We start from the raw sequence: 9775 nt of genomic DNA on the forward strand, positions 1-9775 counted from the left end.
GCCTGATTTTTCAGTAGAGCAGCCTGGTTTCATGTTTCCATGGTGATGGCTAAGGCTCAAGAGAGAGCAAGCAAGCCTAGTCTCACAGTGCTTTTTAAGCTCTGCTTGCATCCTATCTTGTTAACGTAACTCGAGTCAGAATGGGTACTGCAAAGTTACATGGCCGGGATATGAATACGGGGAGAACTGAGGCCATGATTGTAATCCGTTACAATGCCATGTTTTCTCTTAGTATATTTTGTGTGTAGCTTGATCATAGGACTTACCAAAATAAGTTGAAATATATAAGGGTTTACCCCTCCCCCAACTTGGGAAACTCACTGTGGACAAACACCCTGTCTTCAGCATATGGCTTGGCATATAATAGATGCCTAATAAATGTTAAAGTTACAGAATTATTGGTAGATTAACTTTGGGCTATTTATTTAAGATAATTAAACTTTCTCAGCCTCAGCTCAGTCTTTTATAGAGGATAATAATACCCACTACAACCCACCTTTCTGAGGATTAAATAGGGGGAAATTGTAAAAGTACATACCATTTCCTCAAGAGAGTAGTTTCTCTCCTCCTCCCCATACCTTCCTTTCTCACTGTGTTTATATGAATTTGGGAGAAGAGTAATTGATTTAATCTTGGCCTATTTTATACAAGAAGTTGTAGGATAATGATCCCCCTATTAAAACCATCTTCCATATCTTCTAAAAACTAATTTTGTATAATACTCATCTCCTAAAGAAGTTTGGTCCCCTTGAAAGCTTAAGTCTTTGAACCATTTGCAGTATAATGAAGGGATAGATTTCTTCTTTCTCGTTCCCACAGGGAACTTACACAAAGAAGAAAGGCAGTTTGGAATGGATGGAGGACTGTAATGTGGCGAGGAGGCCGGGGAGGGGAGGCGGGGGTTCTTTAATGGAGAACAAGCGTGGTAGGTGCCACGGTCTGTGTGTGTGTGTGTGTGTGGTGGGAGGGGATGGCAGAGGGGTGAATGAGATCTTCCAGCAGGAAAGCCAGAGGCTGGTGGGCAGGGCAAGGAATAAAAACCCAATCCTTTCTGCCAGTTCCTCTTTAATTTAGTGGTTGCATCTTGGGGGTTGTTTCTGATGCTTGATATAGATATTCAGTTGTGTTTTATTAATATTTCTAAATTTAAAATATATGATTTTTATTTATTTATATTTAGTTGCATATTTTTATATAGTCTGGTTTTATACATCATTATATATGATCATATATAATTAAATACATTTAACTATAAATGTATATATATATGTAATTATATATATGTATGACTTTTCCCCAGATGCAGGGCAGACACACATCTGGCTTCTATCAATTGGGGAGTAGCTTTAAGCACATCCTGTCAAGTTGTCTGTTCCCAAAAGCAATACCAACACATTCACTGAATGTTATTTTTTCTCCACAGTCATGTTCTTGATTGGACCACAAATTTTTCCATAATACTTTACTTGAAAAATAGGACATTCTAGCTCTTTATACATAATCAGCCCTCCACCTCCAGCCATTTTTAGAAAACTTTTTTTTTTTTTTTTAATGAAGCATTAAGTAGACTGTATTCCAGCTCTGGAAAAGAAAAAAAACACATTGAGTATTAGTTATACCATTTTCTTTTGGTTTCTGTGATTGAATTGTTCTCATTTTTTATATCTGAGTACTATTGGGTCTGGTATAGCTGACTGCCTCCTGTCCCCCTCATGTCGGAGACGTGCTGGATTTGCTGCCAGAGTGGTTGTAAATCAGTTATTCACAAAATGAAATCCGATTATTCATTTAAATGAATTTAAAGTTACTTAAAATAGTTTGAAAATTCCATAATTTAAACTTTATTTTGTTAATTTTACTACTGAAAGGTTTAGGAGGTTTGAGGTGTTTTTAAACATTATTTTTATTCTTCTTTTTTTAGGGGAAAAAAACAAACAGGGCCTGCATTTTCTCCAGGGTATTTCATTGACAGTATTTTTCAGAGTTTAACCTTAACTGCTAAAGGCTATAATCAGGTACCCATAATATTTTTCCTGCTTTCCAGTTGTAACATAATTCATGGTTAGGCTGTATTTTTGCAAGAAATTTGTCTAAGGTGTATGTGGTGAGGTGGTACCTGTTACCAGTGTTTAATGGAAGCCATATTCCCTGAATACATCAGAGAAATAAGAAAAAGGACCCAGCTTTTAAAAGCAGCAGCTTCTTTAACAGGAGAAGGACATGCCCATGTTCTAGACTTTTAAATTATAAATTGAGCAATTATTTGAGAACTTACAAAAGTAAATTTCCTCCTGTTTTTAAAAAAATGTAAGTAAGGAAGGAAGAGGAACATACGACAAGTTATTATATTATCCTATCTTTCCATTGAAGTGATCTTCATTTAAAGCAGCCTGTATGAATTCTCAGGTATCTGCTGTATCTGACCGGTACATCAGATGGTTGCTGACATTCAGTTTTCTTTTGCATGTGCAAGATGAATTTGAAGAAGTCACAGGGAATTATTGTTTTCAAATACATTGTGTGTTCCTTCTAAAATGATTAATCTACATCTGACTCTGAATAATGAATATTAGGAATATTCTTAAAAAACTAAGCTTTGGGAAGAAATTTGATTTAATTAAATCTTCTTGATTCAGTGGTACATTTTGTAACCTAATCTATATTGTATTTACCATTAATTTTGAACTAATGTTCTGTGCTTGATGAACCAAAAATTCCTAAATTGCTTTACAACTTGAATTGTAATCTAGAATTTCAGTTAGTACCTCTTCCACCAGTTCCCTAGCCCCAGGACAATTTTTACAGCGTCTTGTGCCATAGAACCCTCATTACCTCCTGTCCTCCCACTAGAAATGCATACCACAGAGTGCACACGTGTAAGTGAACGTGTGTATACATTCCTAGCTTCAGACTTAGGAAACAATGACCTTTGTTTCTGGCAAATGCAGTAGATATTAATCAAGTTTAAGTGAGCATGATTCTTTCTTAGCTGTACCTTGGTAGCACTGTGCAGCTGAATGTTTTATCTTTACGTGGGTATATCTTAGGTTCATTTTTTGGTAAATAATATTTATTAGAAATGTATATAAAGAATAAAACTAAATAATGCTGTCATCTGATTACTTTTAAAATAATAAACATTATTTAAAATAATAAAGCATTCATGTACCCTTCAAGAAGAAATTTATATATACACCCCAGGCTATGTATGTGATTATGCATACTTTTTCACTTACACAAAAGTTCTGATACACCACATTATTATTTTTATGCTATGATCTTTTGTAAGAATGATAAAATACATGATCGTGAGACTATGTAATAATTTATAGTCATAATTTAGCCAATATCAATCATATTGATGGACATTCAGTTTGTTTCTAGTTCTTTGGCTATTAAAAACAGTGTTTCAGTGACCATCTTTGCACATATAGAGTGGTGCTTTTGCAAATGCACTCCTGGATTACGTTCCTAGCTGGGAGTGATTGGCTCAGAGGGGCCCTATTTTTAATAGCACATAAAGCAGTGAACTATACATAGCATAGTGACAGTTTGTTATTGTTTGAGTACATCTAAGTGGCAGGAATTGACCAATAGAGTTATTAGAGTAAAAAATAAAACTGTACAGAGAGCCACTGGAATGTACCTTGGGCTGTAGATATAGTGGTAATCACCTATAATTAACTGTCATCAGCTTCAGACTTTACTGGCTTAAAATTTTTGTCAGAATTCCTCCCCACCACCCCTGTTGTCTCATAAGCAGTCAGTAAATATTCTCAGGGCTCATTTTAGATCAAAGGCCTTGAAAAAAAAAGAAACTAGGCCACAACCTTCCTGTGCTTAAACTACATCTTCAAAATCGGATGCTCTAAGACTTGTGCTGTAATGTTCAGAAACCAGTTTGCATTTTCAATTAACAAGTGTGCTTTGCCTCCCTCAGGTGGAAGGGAAGATTTTGGAAAAGCAAAACACTGAAGAGTCGAGGTGTTGCTCCTGTAACTTGGAACTGGAGAGGAGGCAAGATGCTGGCATAGCTGTTGAACTGCGAACCTGCTATGCCAACATATTGCCATCTTTCTTGTCCGAAAGCAGCCATGGCCACCTGCATGCCGCTCTCCCATGCAGTGCTCTGGAGGCATGCCCTTCCCTGGATGTGGGTTCCCAGGATGCAGCCCCACTCACCTCCCTGACCTCACCTGCCATGCTCTGAGTCTCTTCATTTTAGCCTCGCTGGTGTTTCTGGCTGATCTCTGAACATATCCAGGATGTTCCTGCCTCTTCCTCTTCACTTGGGTCTTAACAAGAACATTACTTCCTCAGGGAAGCCTGCCTTGACCACACTCTTCAACAGCTGCCACATTTCCCACTTATCCATCTTGCCTGCGTCCTGCCCTATGTTTTCAAAACATTGATCACTATCTGAAATACATTTGTTGGCTGGTTAAGTGTGTTTATCTCCCTCATTAGATTGTAAGCTCCTTGAGGGTTAGGGACCTTATGTCTTGATCATCCACAGTATTCCCAGACCCTGACACATGGTAGGCCCTTAATACATATATTTGAGACTCCATCCTGACTTTCTTTGCAGGAAAGATGTTAATCTCTTCCCATTATGAATGCTTTTGGTAAAACCCTTCTGGGCCTGCAAATCAAATTCCTTAAAACAGTCCCAGCATAGAGTCAGTCCTCCATATTCAGACTGAAATTTGATCCAAAGTTGATTGAACATGCAAGTGTAGAGCACTAACTGTATTACATCCTTTTATATAAGGGACCTGAGCATCCATGGATTTTGGAATCAGTCCCTGCCAACCATATACTGAGGGATGACTGTGTCTATCATTGGGTCCACAGACTCTTGGAAGTCAGCACATGATAGTGGGGAAAGCATGGGCTTCAGAATAAAACTTATGTTCGAATCTCACCACTGGTATTCTCGGACAGTCATTTAACCTTTGAACTAGAATTTTCTCAATTGTAAATTGAAGATAATACTACTAACCCCTCAGGATTCTTGAGACAAAGAAATGAGATGTTTTAGCCAGATGGTTCTTTCTTTGTGTCTAAAAAGTGACTGTCTAAAAATCTTGAGATATGTGTAGTAGTTGTAGTAGACACCCAACAAATTTTATTTTACTAACAAGAAAAGTTAACTTTTCTCTAGCTAGAAACAGGCGGTCAGCCGTGGGATGTGTGGAAGTGCTCTGCCAAAACATGCAGGCTTTTCTCTTGAGAGACAGAGGTTCTGAAAGGCCAAGGAATTCATTGTCCAGTGTCTCCTATTTTTCTCCTCTCTGGTTTGGTTCTCACTCCTCTAACTTGTTGTATTTCTAGAGCTGTTCATTGGTTGTGGATCTCTTTTAAAAGCAACTTTTACAGATTAACTTAACAGAATAAAAGCATGTGATAAATGCTGCTTGGTGATACTGTTTTTAAGCATTGAAGTTTTAGTAAAAAAAAAAGTTTTGCTTTTAATAAACTTAATTTTATTTTGATTTTGATACTTTTCCAAGAAATAAAATAACAGTCACTACTTACAACTTATTTATCGTTACTCTTGGTATTATAACTACAACATCCAGAAAGTGTTTATTATACATTTTTGTCTTGCCACCTCAGAGTATATTAATCTCAGCTGTGACTTTAACAAAAATATACAAAGTATGCCAATTTTAGTCTACAAGTCTTGTAAAAGTTCTGTTGAAACCTAAGGATGATTAGAGACATTATATAAATTCAGTATGATAAGTAACTTAAGTAATATTATCAGTTCAGTCGTTCAGTCGTGTCTGACTCTTTGCGACCCCATGAACCGCAGCACACCAGGCCTCCCTGTCCATCACCAACTCCCTGTGTCCACCCAAACCCATGTCCATCTAGTCGGTGATGCCATCTAGCCATCTCATACTATGTCGTCCCATTCTCCTCCTGCCCTCAATCTTTCGCAGCATCAGGGTCTTTTCTAATGAGTCAGCTCTTCACATCGGGTGGCCAAAATATTGGAGGTTCAGCTTCAACATCAGTCATTCCAATGAACTGATCAGTCCTCCTTTAGGATAGACTGGTTGGATCTCCTTGCAGTCCAAGAGACTCCCAAGAGTCTTCTCCAACACCACAGTTCAAAAGCATCAATTCTTCGGTGCTCAGCTTTCTTCATAGTCCAACTCTCACATCTATACATGACCACTGTAAAAACCATAGCCTTGACTAGACGGACCTTTGTTGGCAAAGTAATGTCTCTGCTTTTTAATATGCTTTCTAGGTTGGTCATAACTTTCCTTCCAAGGAGTAAGCGTCTTTTAATTTCATGGCTGCAGTCACCATCTGCAGTGATTTTGGAGCCCAGAAAAATAAAGTCTGCTGCTGTTTCCACCATTTCTCCATCTATCTGCCATGAAGTGATGGGACCGGATGCCATGCTGTTACTTTTCTGAATGTTGAGGTTGAAGCCAACTTTTTCACTTGCTTCTTTCACTTTCATCAAGAGGCTCTTTAGTTCTTCACTTTCTGCCATAAGGGTGGTGTCATCCGCATATCTGAGGTTATTGATATTTCTCCCGGCAATCTTGATTCCAGCTTGTGCTTCATCCAGCCCAGCGTTTCTCATGATGTACTCTGCATAGAAGTTAAATAAGCAGGGTGACAATATACAGCCTTGACGTACTCCTTTTCCTATTTGGAACCAGTCTGTTGTTCCATGTCCAGTTCTAACTATTGCTTCCTGACGTGCATACAGATTTCCCAAGAGGCAGATCAGGTGGTCTGGTATTCCCATCTCTTTCAGAATTTTCCACAGTTTATTGTGATCCACACAGTCAAAGGCTTTGACATAGTCAATAAAGCAGAAATAGATGTTTTTCTGCAACTCTCTTGCTTTTTCGATGATCCATCGGATGTTGGCAATTTGATCTCTGGTTCCTCTGCCTTTTCTAAAACCAGCTTGAACATCTGGAAGTTCACGGTTCACGTATTGCTGAAGCCTGGCTTGGAGAATTTTAAGCATTACTTTACTAGCGTGTGAGATGAGTGCAATTGTGCGGTAGTTTGAGCATTCTTTGGCATTGCCTTTCTTTAGGATTGGAATGAAAACTGACCTTTTCCAGTCCTGTGGCCACTGCTGAGTTTTCCATATTTGCTGGCATATAGGGTGCAGCACTTTCACAGCATCATCTTTCAGGATTTGAAATAGCTCAACTGGATTCCATTACCTCCACTAGCTTTGTTTGTAGTGATGCTTCCTAAGGCCCACTTGACATCACATTCCAGGATGTCTGGCTCTAGGTGAGTGATCACACCATCGTGATTGTCCGGGTTTTGAAGAACTTTTTTTTGTACAGTTCTTCTGTGTATTCTTGCCACCTCTTCTTAATATCTTCTGCTTCTGTTAGGTCCCTGCCATTTCTGTCCTTTATTGAGCCCGTCTTTGCATGAAATGTTCCTTGGTATCTCTAATTTTCTTGAAGAGATCTCTAGTCTTTCCCATTCTATTGTTTTCCTCTATTTCTTTGCATTGATCGCTGAGGAAGGCTTTCTTATCTCTCCTTGCTATTCTTGGGAACTCTGCATTCAATGGGTATATCTTTCCTTCTCTCCTTTGCTTTTCACTTCCTGTCTTTTCACAGCTATTTTTAAGGCCTCCTCAGACAGCCATTTTGCTTTTTTTGCATTTGTTTTTCTTGGGGATGGTCTTGATTACTGTCTCCTGTACAATGTCCTGAACCTCCATCCATAGTTCATCAGGTATTCTGTCTGTCAGATCTAGTCCTTTAAATCTATTTCTCACTTCTACTGTCAAGTCAAGAAACACCTGGAGGAACAGGCAAATTTGGCCTTGGAGTACAGAGTGAAGCAGGGCAAAGGCTAATAGAGTTCTGCCAAGAGAACGCACTGGTCATAGCAAACACCCTCTTCCAACAACACAAGAGAAGACTCTATACATGGACATCATCAGATGGTCAACACCAAAATCAGATTGATTATATTCTTTGTAACCAAAGATGGAGAAGCTCTATACAGTCAGCAAAAACAAGACCGAGAGCTGACTGTGGATCAGATCATGAACTCCTTACTGCCAAATTCAGACTGAAATTGAAGAAAGTGGAGAAAACCACTAAACCATTCAGGTATGACCTAAATCAAAGTAATATTATGCTACTTTCCTAACCTGAAGTATGTATGGATTTATCATCTCAGTATTGATAGTTTGTGTATTTATCACCTTTTTTTGTTCTTTGAATTCTTCGAGTTATCAGCCAGAAATAAATGCACAGAGCAACCAGCCCTGGATGGTCATTATGTAAGCTAATATTGCCCATGAAGACTTTTTTACCCCCAAACTTAGAATGTTTACTTACACCACACCTGGAATAAAAATAGATAGCTTGATGGATGACTATCCATTCATTCTTTTAAGAATCCACACAATAGCTGTAGCTAAAATCAGAGATCCACATCACCTTCTTCATTCTTTATCTTGCTAGTAAAGAAAATGGATGCAGAATCAATAGGCTAGGACATTCTGTCTATTCTAGGAACTGCTGTTGTATAATACTTTTTTTTTAACCCTTAGTTCTCAAAACTTGTTTTGTGAGCTTGTTTGGGCTGCTTCTACCTTTCTCAGAGTTCCGTTATACTCTTCTACATCCATTGAAAGATATCCACTACCCCCTTGACATCAATACCATTGATGAGCCGGATCTATGATGGAAATGAACCCTAAGCTCACTGAGATGACTCCTCAACATCTTAGTGTGTTTTACTATAATTTGATAAACACCCAAACTGTGATTGATTTTAAGTGATCGTGGGGGGAAAAACAAAACTTGGGCTCTAGGAACATCAAAATGAGAGGCTAAAAAATAAATTTTCTGAATTATCCAATATCTCCTCAAGTCAGTGGTTTTTAAACTTTAGTGTTGTATTATCAATCACTGGGAGAGCTTGTTTTTTTAAAAAAAAAAAAACAGGTCCCAAACCATCCCCTGGACATTCTGATTTAGTAAGTCTTGTTTGAGACTCAGGAATCTTCATTTTTAACAAGCACCTTTTCTTGATGCAGTTTGACAGTGTACCATATTTCGAGAACATTTGTCTTAAATAAATCCTGAACCACAGGGCAGATTTTTTAAAATCATATACAATTTCCAGTATGGAACTTGGTCATGGTCTTGAAAACAGCCTGCTTTCCCACTGCATCTGTGCTTATGGAAAACTGGAGCAGTGTTTTGTAATTGTGCTTCATACTCTGAGGTTTCTTATATAAACAGGCCATATAACTGCATACAGGAGCACTGTAGGCTGCAGATGTGCTTCTGTGGGCTTGTTGTTAACTTCAATTATTTTTTCTCCGCTGGATCACGTTACAGTTTCCAAGATGTTTTTTTCTTTTCCAGTTGACTTGATATTGACCAAAATCCTATGCCTCTAAATATACATTCTTCCCTAAGATTTCTGTTAAATTGCAAATGATATGTGAGCTCCTGGAGGCTAGAGACTAAGTCTGATTATGCAGAAGGGAAATTTTCAACATTTATAGGACTTCTATGGTGGTAATCTTTCTATAAACTAAAGGATTACATCTTAATTGACCTATTTCTTAAGTATAGACTTTTGTGGACTTTTTTTTCTTAAGGGAGACCTCTTTTTCTCTCTGAGACAATATGGTGTAATAGAAAGAGCTTCATAATATGCAAAAAGACCTAGGTTCTAATCCCAGTTCTGTTATTTTCTAACTGTATACATGAATTTGGGCAGATCATTTGATCTGTTACCTTAT

General features: G+C 38.0%; 1 long non-coding RNA gene across 1 annotated transcript; it reads left to right on the plus strand.

Annotated features, from left to right (window-relative positions):
- The first annotated feature begins 1921 nt into the window (after positions 1-1921).
- Positions 1922-5544, plus strand: LOC145538077 (uncharacterized). Its single transcript, XR_014076627.1, has 2 exons — positions 1922-2015; positions 3941-5544. It is a non-coding gene; the product is annotated as an uncharacterized LOC145538077 (long non-coding RNA).
- Positions 5545-9775: the final 4231 nt, after the last annotated feature.

This window comes from Giraffa tippelskirchi, chromosome 1 (assembly GCF_054371585.1).
Source record: "Giraffa tippelskirchi isolate mGirTip1 chromosome 1, T2T-mGirTip1v1.2.pri, whole genome shotgun sequence".
Taxonomy (NCBI): domain Eukaryota; kingdom Metazoa; phylum Chordata; class Mammalia; order Artiodactyla; family Giraffidae; genus Giraffa; species Giraffa tippelskirchi.